The sequence below is a fragment of the Monodon monoceros genome, unplaced genomic scaffold (genome assembly GCF_005190385.1).
Source record: "Monodon monoceros isolate NGI ecotype Baffin Bay Population unplaced genomic scaffold, NGI_Narwhal_1 Super_Scaffold_2, whole genome shotgun sequence".
NCBI lineage: Eukaryota > Metazoa > Chordata > Mammalia > Artiodactyla > Monodontidae > Monodon > Monodon monoceros.
Window position 1 is genome coordinate 58,908,436 of NW_021703776.1, and position 13,601 is coordinate 58,922,036.

General features: G+C 44.3%; 1 protein-coding gene across 5 annotated transcripts in view; it reads left to right on the forward strand.

Moving 5' to 3' along the window:
- The first annotated feature begins 5,205 nt into the window (after nucleotides 1-5,205).
- The window catches only part of WIPF3 (WAS/WASL interacting protein family member 3), a 96,254-nt gene continuing 87,858 nt past the window's right edge, over nucleotides 5,206-13,601 (forward strand). For 3 of the 5 annotated variants that reach the window (XR_003795241.1, XR_003795242.1, XM_029233688.1), the window contains exon 1: nucleotides 5,211-5,416. The gene's annotated coding sequence lies outside the window, so the exon portion shown is untranslated. Of the gene's footprint in view, nucleotides 5,417-6,252; nucleotides 6,498-13,601 lie in introns of those variants that run through there. The other 2 variants (XR_003795243.1, XM_029233691.1) reach the window with 2 other exon arrangements.

Consider the following 13,601-nt stretch of genomic DNA (forward strand, 5'->3'; position numbering starts at 1 on the left):
ACTGCGCCACCAGGGAAGTCTGGTTGTAACTTTTATTATTACTATTATTACCATCATTATCATCATCATTATTGTGGTAAAGCATACAGAGCATAACATTTACTATTTTAACCATGTTAAAGTACACCATTCAGTGGCATTAAGGCTCGTCCATGTTGTAGTATGTACCAGTATTTCATTCCTTTTTATTGTCAAATAATATTCCGTTATATGGATATATCACAGTTTGTTTACCCATTCATCTGTTGATGGACATTTGGGTTGTTTACACCTTTTGGCTACTGTGAATAGTGCTGCTATGAACTTTCAGGTCCAAGTTTTATTCGAACTCCTGTATTCCATTTTTTTCGGTATATGCCTAGGATTGGAATTTCTTGGTCTCACGCTAATTCTATGTTTGACTCTTTGAAGAAACATCAAACTGTTTTCCGCAGCAGCTGCACCATTTTACGTTCCCACCATCAGTGTATGAGGGTTCCAACTTCTCCGCATCTTGTTGTTTTCCTTTTTTAAAAATTATGGCATCCTAGTGGGCGTGAAGTAGTTTTTCATTGTGACTCCAAGGTTTTATCTTTAAATGCTAATGATTCTTAAAACTATATCCCTAAGTATTCACCTAAAAGAAATAAAAACATTTATCTACAAAAAGACTTATACACAAATATTCAAAGCAGCTTTAATTGTAACATCCTAAAACTGGAATCAACCCAAATGTCCACCAACAGGTGAATGGATAAACAAATACTGGCATTGTGAAATACAGTGAAATACTAACCAGCAATAAACAGGAATAAATTACACAAAACACATAGATGAAGCTCAAATACATTATGATGAACAAAAAAGCCAGACACAAAAGAGTATATCATATATATTCAATATACAAAGCTCTAGGAAAGACAAAACTAATAGTTCTGTGGTCGCCTGGGACTGGGAGTAGGGACTGGTTGCAAAGGGGCACAAGGGACCTTTTTGGATTGTTTGAAATATTTGATAAGGGTAGAGGTTACATCAGAGAACATATTTGTTGGCATTTAAAATGAGTACATTTTTTCATATACAAATTACTTTTCAATAAGGTTGATATTAAAAGTTAAAAAATATATAGACTCTCAAATACTTAGCTCAAGACTCCAAGCCACATTTGTTCATTTCTTTCATAACTCAACAAACATGTGTTGAGTGCCTACTATGTAGTAGTCTCTGTTCTGTGAGATAAGGGTACAATAGAGACAGAGATAGTTCCTGCAGTCACGGATACCATGGTCTAGTCTGGAGGACAGACATTAATCAAATCATCAAACCAATAATGGCATCATTACAACTGTGATCAATGCTGCAATAGAAAGTTACATGGGATGATGAGCTCTTACAGTGGAAGGTAACATTGTCGAATTCCAGGTAAGTGATGGCTGAGTTAAGTTGAGATCTGAACAATGAGGAGGAGTTCATTTTGGGGATGTTCTCTTCAAAGAGGGAAAAGCATGTGCAAAGGGCGAGTGACAATAAAGGGTATTACCTGTTCAAGGATCTGAAAGCAGGCCAACACGACTGGAGTAAAGAGATCAAGGGAGAGGGAAAAGGCTGAGTAAGTCATGCTGTAGACTGTGAGTGCCTTCAGACAAAGCTCAGGACTTTGGTTATTATCATCAGAGCAAAGCAAAAAGAACGAAATTACAGATAATGGGAGTTAAGATCAGCTTTGAGTTTCAAGACCATCTCTGGCCACACTGTGAGCACTGGTTTGGAAGAGAGAAGCAGCATGTTGCAGAATGACCAGCTAAGAGGCAACTGTGGAAGTGCTGGAGAGAGGTGACAGGCTCTGGTGGCAGGTGGCATTGGTGCAGAAGGGTAGAACCAGATGGGGCCAAGAGGCAAAATCCACCGAAGGGAGGTGCCATGAGGGAAAGGGAGCTGAGGGTTTGTTGGGTGGCTGGGTTGGATGGATGGGGAGATGGGCAACACCGAGAATGGGTCAGGTTCAGTACAAAGACCATGAGTTCAATTTCAGACATGTGGAGTTTGAGGCTCCTGGTCCACCAACGTCTTTCAGATTTTCTCTTCCCTGAAATGGCTTCCCTTCCCCAGTTTCTGATGGGAAACTCCAGTTCATCCACGAAAGCCCAGCTCAGGCATTACTGTCTCCCTTCTCCCCGCCATCAGGCAGTGTTCATCATTTCTTCTCCTGTATTATCCCTCTCTCCAGGGAACTGTAATACTCTATTTACAAGCTGTGTCCTCTGCTAAGCTGTCAGCTCCCTGGAGGCAGGGCTGTGAATCCGTTTTAGCGCCCCCAGTACATTATCACCATCTAATAGCTGCTCTACAAATTCTTGAAGAATGGATGTTGATACATGTATAAAACATTTAAGATTTCTATAGTGCTGTTCTCCTGAAGAGCTTAATAAGTCATGGCAGATATAAATATAAGTTTACAAGGAGAAAGTGTGAAAGGTGAGCTATTGCAGGCATTTGGTGAGCAGGGGGAGAAGAGACGTTTGCCCTTTACCAGGCCACGGTATCAGTTAGAAATACATTTGGCCACAAGGACAAGAAAACTCAGTCTCAGTGGCTTAAACTAGCGAGAGCTATCTTTCTCACATAAAAAGTTCAGAGGTGGGCTGTTGCTGGATTTCATCTGAATGCCCAGAAGTACCATACACACTTGCTCTATTTTCCACTCTGCCACCCTGATTATATTGGCTTTTTGATCTCATGTTCATTGTCTCTTGGTTGTAATCTGGTTGCAGCATCACTAGCCATCTCATTTGTGTTCAAGGCACAAAGAACATGAAAAATGGAAAGTCAGAGCCAGCAAAGGAGGTCTCAGGAGCCCCCCCAGCCAACTCCCTCTTTCAACTCATTGGCCAGAACCGGGTCAATGACTTCCTTAGCTGCAAGAAAGGCTGGGAAATCAGGAATGGGACTGTCATGGTAGTCCTGGACCAATCATAATCCTCAGTTCTGTTAATAGGGAGGAAAGGGAAAAGGGTTTGGCTATGGGGAAGGTGACTTACAGTACCTGTGACTAAACAAATACAGGCATATCTCGTTTTATTGCACTTCGAAGATATTGCTTTTTTTTTTTTTTTTTAAATTGAAGGTTTGTGGCAACCTTGCTTTATCAGATGATGGTCAGTCATTTTTTTTGCAATAAAGTTTTTTTTTAAGTAAGGTGTGTACATTTTTTAGATATAATGCTATTGCACACTTAACAGAGTACAGTATAGTGTAAACATATGTACTGGAAACCAAAAAATTCATGTGACTCACTTTAGTGCAATATTTGCTTTATTGCTGTGTTCTGGAACTGAACCCAAAATATCTCCAAGGTATGCCTGTATCATCCACCTGGAATAGCTAGTGCTGTCCTGTAGTTATGTACATCCTGGTGGAGCCAGGGGGAATGGATCCTTCTCTAATGTCCATAAAAACAAGGCATCAATGGCACAGTTACGTCACATGGATATGAGACATTGGGCACCTGAAGCTTTCAGCACAAATGTCCCCACTTTCCAAATATTTTCCTCACTCACCATTTCTCCATCCTTTCCAACCAGTAGCCTTTTTGCACAAATTATTTGATCCACGCCAGCTCACAACTATCTCTTAAGATAACAGCCTCTCCATTCGACTAACTCCTGCTTGGGCCATTCAGCAGAAGACCTGGTGGGAACTCTGGGCTCATGCAAATGTCTTCTCTGCTCTTTTACCTTTCCTTCCTTTTGTATTAGAATACTAGTAGTTTTGTATTTAATGAGAATACACATTAGGGATCCCAAGAAGGAAACTGTCTGGTAATGTTTCAGATGTTTTTCTTTTAGTGATCACCTGTGCAAAACGGTTTATGAATTTTAGGTTGAGCACAGTTTTTCACATTTCATGCCCATGCCCATTTATTTTGGTTCTAAAGGAGGAAAGGCATGAGTTGCACAGGACAAACAGGTGGGAAGCAAGTACCTCATTGGCTTCCACTGACTATACCTTCTTCACCTAAGTCAAACAGAAGCCCACGTTCGTGACAACACAGGAAGGAACAGCATCAGGAGTGAATTATTTATCCTTGCTGTAAATATAAGCCTTCACATTGTCAGCCTGTAAACACTAGTAATTAAGAAACCAGCTAAGGTCTGCTTGGGCAACATACTTTGACAGCAGCTGCTACAGAACCTGAACCTGGAGACGGTTTGCTATCCATGTGTGAGATCCCCCTCCCTACCAGCATTAACTGCTCTCTCACCTGTGTTCCCATGCACCTCATCCAAGCGCTGAGTACACGTCTCTCCCCCACTGCAGACTTGTAGCTCCTTTTGCGTAGAGACACAGCCTCCTTCCACAGCACATGCTAAGGGTCCTGCAGAGGGCCTGGCTCACAGATGTTCGGGTAAATTGCAGTGAACGGTCCACGAGTATCCTCCATTAGCGGGAATGCGCAGCACGTGAGAGATTCGAAATCCTCACCAAATCCTCACCAACCAATCATGCGCCTAGTGGAATACATCCAGCCTCAGACAAAATCTTTCTGCATCTTTCCAGGGGTCTGAAGGTGAAGTGTGGCAAGGATTTACTGGACATACCAAGTTCTTTCGGCTCCTTAGACCCTTCAGTTTTCCGGCAGTCGGCTCCCTCTCCCCTTCGGCTCCACCTGGGACAATCTACCTCCCCAGGTCACTCCAACCGGATAATTCATGCACATCCTTCAGTTCTTTTAGCCACCAGCTCCTCCAGAAGCCTTCCCTGACTTCCCCAAGTCTGGATCAGGGCCCCCTCTATGATCGCTCCCTCTTGGTTCTGCGGTATAGTTGTCCATTTGTTGTTTCCCTTTTTAGACCGTGAACTCCGCAAGGGCACGAGACGATCTCGTTCTCTCTTTTGTCCGGCTTATGACGCTGCCTGGAGCATAGGAGGGGCTCAGAATATTTTGGAATAAATTGATGAAGGAGTGGAGTGTCCCCAGCCTGGCGGGGCTGGGCCGGGTGTTGCTCGCATCACAGCCCCTCCTATGTGGGGAACTCCAGCCTTGGGCCGCAAGCTTAGACTCTCTCCTCAGATTAGACTTGGGCCTCCGTCAGGCAGAGGCGCGCAGGGAGGCTAGGACCCGCCTCTCGGGTTCCAGAGCGACCCCGCCCGCCCGGGCCGCGTCCCTGCGCGCGGGCCGGCTGCGGCTCCCCGGCAGGAGCCTGAGGAGCAGGTGGGGGCGACGGCCCCGCCTCCGCGTCCCGGCAGCCCCAGAGCTGGCGGCCGGGGAGTGAGCGGCGCTCACCGAGCGCAGCACCCAGCGCAGCTTGGCCCCAGCGGCGCCGCTTGGAGCACGGACGCTGCGGGACGGAGCCCGGAGCCTAGAGGCGGCGGCGGCGGCGGCGGGGACGTCGGCCAGAGACGAATCCTGTCCTGTCCTCGGCACGACCAGCGGCAGGTAGCGGCTCCGCGCGCGTGCCCGGGTCGGTGCCGAAGGGAGGAGGGACGAGCCGCAGCTGTGGGCGCTCGGGCCGTCCCGGAGCTGAGTGAAACGCCGGCGGGTGCAGGAGTGCTGCGTGCGCGCATGCGGGTGTCCGGGCGCCCCCAGCCCGGGGCGCTGCGCTGCGCTGCCCAGGAGCCTGCCGCCCGCTGCCCGGCGTCTCCAGGGCCCGGCCGTAACGGGACCGCGGAGGGAACGAGGTCACCGCGGGGTTGTCTGGTGACTTCCACCGACCCGACTATCCGGAGACCGGCCCCTGGCGACAAGGCCGCCCGGGCCTGGTCTTCGCCAAGCTCTCCGTTCCTCCCTTTCCCGCTTCACCCCCAGAACAAAAGGCTGGGGTCTCGCTGGGGAGGGGGCTGTCGCGGGATGAGCGGGAGCGAAGTAAAGAGCAGCTAGGAAATTGCAGAACTGAAGGTGGCTTGGGGGATACAGAAGCCCTCGATGAGGAAGCCAATCTCGGAGATGTAAAGTGACTTACACAAGGTCACACAGCTCGTGGCGACTGAACTGGGGCCAGAGCGCAGGTCTCGGGACTCCCTTCCCAGTGCTCATCTCCAGGCCCCAGAGGTCAGTAGTCTGTGCTCCAGCGATTTAATTCTGGCCATGCATGGGTTTTAAAGTCTCCTTTGGAGGAATAAGGGAGAAAGTGGCAGAGCCTATTCCCCGCCTCCCTCAGTACGCACCGGAGGCGGAGGTGGAGCGGGGATGCGGGAGCAGGGCTGGGGGAGAGGGCGCTCCGAATCTCCGGGTGGGGCTTGGAGGACGGGGAGCCTAGCCCTGTCCCCGTGGGCAGGCGGGCACTGGCTCGCAGGAACAGCGCCTTCTGAGCGTGGCTTGCTAGCCGCGTGGGTGTGCCTGCGACGGGAGCGGGGCGGCGTGGGGACCCAGTGCGCGCTGCTCCCTAGAAAGAAGTTCTCTCCCGGGAGAGGCCGGGAGAGCTGTTCTGGCGCGCTGGGACGAGCCGACAACATCCCCGACGCTCGCGCTGTTTTGTGACGGGCTCTGTTTGGAAGGAAAGTTACTCTGCAGCAGGAAGGTGGGCTATCACTTCGCTTCTTCGAGCCTGGGGGTGTCCTTGGCTGCAAAATGAGGGCTTTGTTCTGCATAACCTGTGTGATTCAGAAAGTTCGTGCCTCTCTCCTCCTTTACAGAATCTTTATCTCTTTAGAGGGAAGAGAAGTACATTTCTTCTGGTCAGCAGTAGTAGTTATCGCAGGGACTCCAGCCTCCCCTGAAAAACAAAATTTTTTTTTTAAAATTTTAGGCAAAGCTATTAATGGGGACGAAGCTGAGAAGAGGGATTGGGTTGCCTTTGGGCCTGGTAATGACTTGGACAGAAAAGGAGGCTTCACAGGTGCCGGAAATGCTCCCTACCTCGACCTAAGTAATGGTAACACAGGTGTACACATATAGATATTTGTGAGGTTATTCCCTTGAGATTTGTGCACTTATGCTTTCCCTCAGTAAAAAAGTAAATAAAAATTTAATGCTAAAAATCCACTCATTATAGTAGCACACAGATTACTGCAGTTTTCCAGCCAATGAATTTTAGAGATACATTTAAAAACCACAGAAGCCAAGTCAGAAAAATAAATAAATAAATAAGAACAGGGAGCAAAGAAAGTTTAGCAATAACGGGAAATGAAATACACACTGCAGAGGGCCTTACCAAATGCCTTTACACGAATCACCTCACATGATTCACATTTCCTTAAGGGCAGTATTGTTATTGTGCCTTTTTTTTACAGACAAGAAAATAAAAGGTCACAGAGGTTAAATGCCTTACTCAGGGGAGCAGGGTTAAGAACCTGGGTACACAGATTTCGAATTCTATACGTGCAACCATAAACAAGCAATTTTCAGCCACCTGAATCAGGGCAGAGCCATCAGGGTGACAGAGACTTGAAGACTGGCTTCCTGCTGTGCCCCCTTTTAGTTCCTTTCCAGGAGCCTCTGTTGTTTTCATATAGTTGTGAGTGTGAGATTGTGTCACAGACTGAAGGTAGCCAGCAGTGGAAGGGATGGAGGAAGTGTGTGTGTGTGTGTGTGTGTGTGTGTGTGTGTGTGTGTGTTTAAGAACATACAGTTTTAGGAACAGGAGAAAGCCAGCTGGCCCAGCCTGGAAACACTGTTTTTAGGAGATTTATTGTTCGGAAATCATACAGTACAGGTTGTGATTTTGCAGTCACTTAAATACACACACAAAATAAATAATATAACCTAGAAAAGATATGAGAAACCAAAATGTAATTTACTCTAGAGAACATGTAGGATTTTCACTAGGGAAAAACAGTCAACTTTCCTACATTCTAGAATTTATAAATATATGTTTATCAATGCCTATGTTTAAAAAAAACCTACAAAAATAACTCAGCAGAAGGACAGAAATTTGTTTTCCAGCAAACGTGTTGTAAATATACTTACATTTGGTGCAGAAACATTTGAAACTTTAGGGTACAGGAATATTTTATCTAGAGAGAAATCTTGAGAAATGTGTCCTAAAGCGTGTTCTTCTAGTGATTTTATCCTTCTGCCTAAAATTCAGAAGCCGGAGGAGTAGAATCGTGTTTGTTTTACCAGCTAATATCACATTGCAGAGTTGAATGTTTGTCTTGTTCTTGGAATTAGAAAGTTTGGGTTTGAAGAAGCCGGATTAAGTGGGGCAGGTAAAGAGGTAGCTGGATGGACCTGCTCAGCTGAGTGCCATCAAGCGTGATTATGCATCACGAAGTTATCTTTAGGCGAGTTTTGCCATGTCACAGTTAGTGTTCCTGCCATCTGGCTGCTGGAATATTTAGAAAGGAATCATAATGTTTGACTGACTCTGCTGAGAGCATGACAAAACAGACTTCGAGAGGGAACTATTAAATATGAGTTAGGGTTGGTGAGAAAATGATTAATTACTTCTTATTTAGCCACCGCACACAACCGAAGGGAGGGACGGTTCCCAGCTGATGCGGAGCAGGTGCAACACATAAGTTTTCTCACTGACTTCAGCCAATAGTGCACTTGAAACTTCCCCTTTGCCCTTCTAGTTGGGTATTTCCTTAGGCCTGCCCAAGCAGGAACCCGACCCGTTTTGCAGCAGGGGAATCGTGTGGTGAACTGCCGTGCTGAAGTGCCAAAGAGATAGAGTGAAGCGGAGCAAATGTGGCAAAAATGCCAGGTGGGCATTATGTGGGCCAGGCTCTGTGAAAGATTTTCAAGTGCATCTTGAAGGAATATTCACCCTGTGTGGGCGATGTATTCCAGTGAGACACTGAATTTGAGATGGTGGCATCCAGAAAGGAAGTGCCAGGCCTGTCTATGGACTGTAAGCCTGTCAGCTCCGGGGAGTATCTAAGAGGAGGCAGTAGGGAGCTTGTGAGGACTTGGGCCCATGTGTGTGCAGGTGTGTGTCAGAGCAAGGTGCCCAGGCTGCCATCCACTGTGCCTTAAGAGCCAAAGGCTACCTCATACTGAATACTTGTGCCTGACTAGGCTAAGAGCTTTCTACATATGAAATCAACCCAACAGCCCTATAAGGGAGCTGATTTTTCTTACTCCCATTATCAGATGGACAGAGAGGCCAAGGGCTAAACTGTTCTCAGAATGATCATGCCACACCCTGCCCTGGTCTGCTATCAGCCAACTCATAAGCCCAACGTGCCCTTTACCTGTCTGACTCTCCCTTATTGCACCTGAACTCCTGGAGGACAGGTACTATATCTGTTTCATCTCTCTTCCCAGCAGCTGCATCATAGGTGGCATGTGATGAGTAGTGAATGAATGAGTGAGTGAATGAATGAATACCTTCATATTTAAAGGTCAAAAGTCAGTTTGGATTAACTGTCCTTTTGACTTTTACTGTCTCATTCCCCTCTGTTAATATGGGTCATCGGGCATGATTGTATGGACAAGATGTATAATAGATATCTCCTTTAAAGCTGAAGGATGCTAAGCTCAGCCTGTAAGATCAGAAGGCCTCTGCTTCTTTTAGAAATTAAATATTATTTCTTCTTTTGTAAAACGGTTGTCATTTGAAACACCTGGGTTAGAATCTTTCCTTCATCATTTATTTGTTGTATGACCTTGGACAAATTACTTCACCTTTCTGTGCCTCAGTTTTCTCATCTGTAAAGTGGGAATAGTAATAATTCTACCTATCTCATATTTAGGGTAAATAACTTAAAATAGGTCCAGTGCCTAGGACAGTGCTTGGTTCATAGTAATGTTAAATAAATTAGCTCTTTTTAAAATTATTATCATCGGATGCTTTTAAAAATTGTTTGCCTTAAGTGTTTCTGGTTCCATAAAGCATTTGAGGCATAAACAACATAAAATTAATAATGAAACTGGGGTAAAGAGAACACACAGATAAGGAAGCAAGATAAAATCAAAGGTAATTTAGTGAACAAGACTATGTTATAAGGTGCAGGTAATTTCTAGAGATGAGTTTACTATAAGGTTTGGTGTAGTTTCGGGAGATGGGATTAAAAATTTGTCAGAGCTTCCCAGTAACCAAAACAAAGAGGAAAACACAAATAGTTACTCAATCCACAGCGACCATGAGATAAAATGAGATCAGTTACACAGCTTTTCCTGGTCCTGAAACTTGGGATGGCTTTCTCCTGGCGGTTCTTCAAAGCAGTCATTGTTGCCATAGAGATCTAAGTCTTCAACATGGTCCCTGCCATGAAGACAATGGAAGTTTTGTGGTAGAAGTTAATAATAAGTGTTTCTTAGAACGTCATTGACTGCAGCTCCAGAGACATACTCTCAGAGCACAGCCCAATAAAAGCTCTTCTGTGAAGGGCCAGAACACTGTGGTTTGGGGATGTTCTATTTCCTTAGCTATGCTTACTGAGTGCCTGGGAGAGTAGAAAGATTCTTCCTAAGATTATAATTCTTGTGAGAGTCAGGTGAACAATCCCATCTTTAAGAACATTTGTTCTGGCTGAAGCTATATAAATGAGCCAGATCAGTTTACTTTATCCAGAAAAAGTCCAAAGGGTGTCATCATGCACATAAATTCATTAATAGATGTGTTCATGAATTTTCTTAATACTGGTAGTCCCATAATCTCCCTTTAGCTGCACATTTTATCACACTGTTTGGAAAAAGAAATATCCAGTGCTCTGTACTACCTTTTAAGCCCTTTAATACTTTCAGTACTTCTTGGTATTAAGAATAAATGATATTTGATTTTTAAACTTGTTTTTTAGTACTTGAAATAATGGTTATGTCTTTTTAGTCTCATTACATATACATTAGCCCAAGTATGATTTGTATCAGTTAGGATTGCATTCAGCTGCCAAAACAAAACAAAAACAATGCACACATCAGAATCTGGCCTAAACAGATACAAGAGTGTCTTGTGGAGCTAGACTCCCAAGAAAGGCAGTCCAGGGGTGATGCAGGAGCTCAAACAGTACTATCAGAGAATCAGCCTTTCCCTGCTTCACCTTCTTCACCATGTAGGACATCATCCTAAATCTAGTTGCCTCATGGTCACAAGATGGCTGCTGTATCTCTAGGCTTACATCTTTAGGCAGGAAGAAAGGAAATATGTAAATAGCTAAAGAGCGAGGGCCCTTCTATTAGGGAAGTTTTGCCTTTTTAGATAGAAAGTGATGCCCTCCCCAACTACTTCTGACGACATCTCATTGGCCAGGATGGTGTCGCAATGTTGCTCTAAAATGTAAAGAGTCTGAGAAGTCAAATATTTTTAGCTGGGTAAACTGCAACTACCACCCCTCTCTCTAATTAGGGATTTTGCTCTAAGGAAGAAGAGGAAATGGTTATTGAGTAGGCAGCTAGAAGTATCAGCCACCTGACATAACTTCCATTATTAGCCATGTCCCTGACTTAATTAGAAATTACAGAAGTGACTCAGTAATTTAAAATGTTATACTTTTCTAGTTTTTCATACGATTAGCATTAGAGGATGAAACACACCCAATTGCCTTATGTAGATTCCTAAACCGCTGTCACCAGCGCTGCTTCTTTTCTAAATTTCAGATCTAAATTTCCATTTGCCAGAAGGACCTCATATGCTTCAAATTAAACTCACTTCTCCCGGCCCATTCACCACCGCCCAACACCCACACATTTTCTCCTGCCTTCCTTAATTAATATTAGATTGCCTTGGCAAGGAGCCTTGGGGTTGTCCTGGACTCTTTCTTCTCCCCACATCCCAGGCATCCAAACTGTTATCATCCTTGGCTCTGTCCCATTGCCATTACTCTAATTCAAATAAATATCCATCCTTGCTCATGTGGATCTCCAAAGTGGTCTACCTATTTGCTGCTTCTTCATTGCCCTATAATTCATTTTCCACACATGCCCCCAGGGTGCTGTATTTAAAACACCAGTGTCTAACATCTCTCCTTTCTTTAGAAGCTTACAAACTAAAGCTCAACCTGGCTCTGTGAGCGCCATGCTTGCTGGGACTGGTTGCCACACACCCCAGACATTCCCACGTGGCAAAGTTTTGCTCACCCCCTCCCCACTCCCTTCAACTATAGAAGACCTCTCTCAGAGGTTTCTTATGCTTTTCATGGTCCATAAGCCATGGGAACAGTTAATTACCTTTGCATTTATGTTTCCAGAACACTTTATAATTTCTATTAATATGTTTTGCCCTGGATTCTATTTTGCCTGATATTAATCATGCTGCACCAGTTTTTTTTTAAAAAATAACAGCTTTATTGGAGTATAATTCACATACCATAAAATTCACTCTTTTAAAGTATGCAATTCAGTGATTATTAGAATATTCACAGAGTCACACAACTATAACCATCATCTTAATTCCAGAACATTTTCATCACCCCAAAAAGAAACCCATTAGCAGTCACTTCCTATCCCCCCTCTCCTCAGCCCTGACAACCACTAATCTACTTTTTATTTCTATGGATTTACCTATTCTGGAATTTTATATGTGTGGAATCATGCAGTATGTGACCTTTTGGGACTGGCTTCTTTCACTTAACATAGTCTCTTTTGGGTTTATCCATTCTATAGCATCTATCAGTACTTCATTCCTTTAATTAATTAATTAGTTAATTAATGGCGGGGTTGGGTCTTCATTGCTGCGCTCGGGCTTTCTCTAGTTGCATCGAGCGGGAGCTACTCTTCGTTGCGGTGGGCAGGCTTCTGATTGCGGTGGCTTCTCTTGTTGCGGAGCACAGGCTCTAGGTGTGCAGGCTTCAGTAGTTGTGGCACGTGGGCTCAGTAGTTGTGGCACGCGGGCTCTAGAGCACAGGCTCAGTAGTTGTGGCACACGGGCTTAGTTGCTCCGCGGCACGTGAGATCTTCCCGGACCGGGGCACGAACCCATGTCCCCTGCATCGGCAGGCGGACTCTCAACCACTGCGCCACCAGGGAAGCCCCCCTTCATTACTTTTTATTGCTGAATAATATTACATTGCATGGCCCATACTACATTTTGTTAATCCACTCATAAGTTGATTGACGTTTGGGTTGTTTCTACATTTTGGCTGTAATGAGTAATGCTACTATAAACATTCATGTATAAGTTTTTGTGTGGGCAAATGTTTTCATTTCTCTGGATAGATACCTTGGAGTGGAATTACTGAGTCTTGTGATAATTCTGTTTAACATTTCAAAGAACTTACAAACTCTTCCAAAGTGGCTGCACCATTTTACATTCCCACCAGCAAAGTATGAGGGTTCTATACCAGTTTTTAGTATCTACTTGGGTATTGTTTTCACTGTTTTATTTTCAAAGGTTTAAACATCATTTTGTTTTAGCTGCATTTCTTATAAAGGAGATATAGTTAATTTTTAAAGCAATTAGAATATCTCTGTCCTTTAGCAAGAGAAGCTAATTATCTGTGTAACAATAGTTATTGTGGTTACTGATCTATTGGAACTTATTTTGTGCTTTTTATATACCATATGCTTTATTGTTGCCTCTTTTTTTCTTCTTTTAGTCTGCCTTTTCCTAGCAAAGTGCCTGGCACATAGTAACTTTAAATATGTAAGTATTATAAGCTATCATTTGTGGACAGGTGCCATGTATCTATAGATTTATTTATTCATCAAGTATTTATTGATTACCTGCTATTCATGTTTATAGTTTACTCAGTGGCTAGCATAGTGCCTAATATGTAGAAGAAGCTCAGTAAATATTTTC